The sequence below is a fragment of the Chrysemys picta genome, unplaced genomic scaffold (genome assembly GCF_011386835.1).
Source record: "Chrysemys picta bellii isolate R12L10 unplaced genomic scaffold, ASM1138683v2 scaf295, whole genome shotgun sequence".
NCBI classification, from domain to species: Eukaryota; Metazoa; Chordata; order Testudines; family Emydidae; genus Chrysemys; species Chrysemys picta.
The window spans coordinates 72501-75428 of NW_027053002.1; the positions used below are offsets into that span (position 1 = coordinate 72501).

At 71.0% G+C, this 2928-nt stretch overlaps 1 non-coding gene across 1 annotated transcript; it reads left to right on the forward strand.

Annotated features, from left to right (window-relative positions):
- Positions 1–853: 853 nt before the first annotated feature.
- On the forward strand, positions 854–1006 carry LOC135978511 (5.8S ribosomal RNA). Its single transcript, XR_010595917.1, has one exon. It is a non-coding gene; the product is annotated as a 5.8S ribosomal RNA (ribosomal RNA).
- Positions 1007–2928: the final 1922 nt, after the last annotated feature.

Consider the following 2928-nt stretch of genomic DNA (forward strand, 5'->3'; position numbering starts at 1 on the left):
GGGTGCCGGGCACCACTCCGCCTGCCGTCCGTCGCTCGCCTGCCTACCCCCCCGCGGGTAGGCCGGAAGCGGCGGCGGGGGACGCCCCAGAGGGATTGGAACCGTTTCCCTCACCCAGGAGCCAGGTACCTAGCGCTCTCCGCGAGCCTCGTGGCCCGGGGAAGGCGGTGGTTCAAAGACTTGTGCGGCCTGAGGTGGCCCGTGGACGCCCACGAGGGGGGCCCCGGGGAGGGCGGAAGGGAGACCGCCGAGGAGGGAAGGACGTACGTCCGAGGACGTCCGTGCCCCGCCTCGGTATCCCCATGCCGCCCCCCCCAGCCCCCGCCCCCGGTCCACGGGAAGCCCAGGACGGAGAGGGGCTACCCTGCCTCCCTTCTCTGCGTTGGGGCCGAAAGGCCGGGGCCCGTCTGCCTCTCCCCCTCCCTCCACCCGGACTCCCACCCCTCGCTCTGCGAGGGGAGGGCGGAAAGGGCTGGGGCGGAGCGGGGGGTCGGTCTGCACGCGGCCGCGGCCGCCTGGCCCCTGCGAGCCAAGCGCCTGGACCGAACCCGAGCCTTCGGGCTCGGTTGTTAAACCTTTACTCGTGACCGTAACGTACGAAGGGCGGGCACCGAGGAGGGCTGCCCTGGCCGGGCGGGACGTCCCGGGGGAACGGGCGGGCTAAGGCGGCGAGAGAAAGAGGGACCTGCGGGCCCCCCCCTGCTCCCGCCCCCCCAAGCCCGCCCCAGGTCCCCTTCGGGGACAGCAGGCCGGGGACCCGACCGGTGCGGACAAGGAACGCCCCCCCGCCGGCACGGCTTTGGCCGCGGGGGGGAAAAAGGCGCCAGCCTCCCGAAAATAAAAGCCTCGTGACAACTCTTAGCGGTGGATCACTCGGCTCGTGCGTCGATGAAGAACGCAGCTAGCTGCGAGAATTAATGTGAATTGCAGGACACATTGATCATCGACACTTCGAACGCACTTGCGGCCCCGGGTTCCTCCCGGGGCTACGCCTGTCTGAGCGTCGCTTGAAGGTCAATCGTCCCCGCGGATGCGGTGGCGGCGGGATGCGGCCCTCCACCCCTGGCGGTGGAGGGCCGCGAGCAACCCCGCCGCCGCCCTCCGTGGGAGGCGCGGCTGGGGTGTCGCAGGCACCGGGGATGGTCCGTCGCCCCCCTTTCCCGTCCTCGGGAAAGGGAGCCCGTGGCTCTCCCCAACGCCTTCGTCCCCCTAAGTTCAGACCCGATGCCCCGGAGCGCCCGCTTCGGGGAGCTCGTCCCGTTGGCGGAGGAGCGGCGTCACGGCAGCCGGTCCCGTGCGCCCCGTCGCCCCATCCACTCTCCCGTTGTGCCTCCGCCCCGTGCCCCGCTCGTGCGGTGGGACGGGGTGGGAGTTTTCGGGGGATGTTGCGTTGGGGGTCGGGGAAACCGGGTCGGCTGCGGGTGCCGGCTCCCGGGTCCTGAGGGGAGACGGGCCTGCCCCGCGCGGCTGTCTGTGGCGACACGGCTGCCCGCGGGGTCCTGGTCCCCTCCCCTTCCCTGGGTTACGACGGTGCCCGGGACCGGGTCGGGGTGTGAGGGCGAGACTCGCCAGGAGGAGGGAGGGTGTCGGAAAGTCAGGGAGAGAAGGGGGGGCGAGCGGCACGCGCGCGTGACGGCGGAGAGAAGAGGAGGGGTTCGTGAGGGCGCCCAGGTTTCGAACTCCCCACTCTCCTCCGCCCGCCGCCTCTGCCGGTCGTTTTCCCCCTCTCCCTGGCCGACGGCGCCCCCCCGCACGCACTCCTGGTGCTGTCCGCCCCCCTCCTCCGCTTGCCCCGGTGCCCGTGCTCTCTGTCGCTCTTCCGCTGGGCCGTTCTTCCCCAAGCTGGTTGGATCGGGCCTCCTCCGGGGCCGAAGCGCTTCCGCGGCGGGGTGGGTGTGGCGGGCGTCCGCTGTGCCCCCCCCCCCCGGGTCCCCATCCGACTGCGACCTCAGATCAGACGTGGCGACCCGCTGAATTTAAGCATATTAGTCAGCGGAGGAAAAGAAACTAACCAGGATTCCCTCAGTAACGGCGAGTGAACAGGGAAGAGCCCAGCGCCGAATCCCCGTCCCGCGGTGGGGCGCGGGAAATGTGGCGTACAGAAGACCCACTCCCCGGTGCCGCTCTCGGGGGCCCAAGTCCTTCTGATCGAGGCACAGCCCGTGGACGGTGTGAGGCCGGTAGCGGCCCCCGGCGCGCCGGGACCGGGTCTTCTTGGAGTCGGGTTGCTTGGGAATGCAGCCCAAAGCTGGTGGTAAACTCCATCTAAGGCTAAATACCGGCACGAGACCGATAGTCAACAAGTACCGTAAGGGAAAGTTGAAAAGAACTTTGAAGAGAGAGTTCAAGAGGGCGTGAAACCGTTAAGAGGTAAACGGGTGGGGTCCGCGCAGTCTGCCCGGAGGATTCAACCCGGCGGGTTCGGTCGGCCGGCCTGGGACGACGGATCCCCCTCGCCCCCCTCCGGGGGGTGTCGGGAGGGGACCGCCGCCCGGACGGCCCCGGCCCCCGTCGGGCGCATTTCCACCGAGGCGGTGCGCCGCGACCGGCTCTGGGTCGGCTGGGAAGGCCTGGTGGGCAGGTGGCTCGCTGCTTCACGGCAGGGAGTGTTACAGCCCCCAGGCAGCAGCTCTCGCCGCATCCCGGGGCTGAGGGAGATGACCGCCGCCGCACCTTCCCCCGTGGCCCCCTGCCCCCTCCCTTCCGGGGGGGTGCGGTACGGGGGCCGTGGCGGGGGACGGGTCCCCCTGCTCCCGGCGCGACTGTCAACCGGGGCGGACTGTCCTCAGTGCGCCCCGACCGCGTCGCGCCGCCGGGCGGGGAGGGCCACGCCAGGGTGCCCGGGGTCTGCGGCGATGTCGGCAACCCACCCGACCCGTCTTGAAACACGGACCAAGGAGTCTAACACGTGCGCGAGTCACAGGCTCG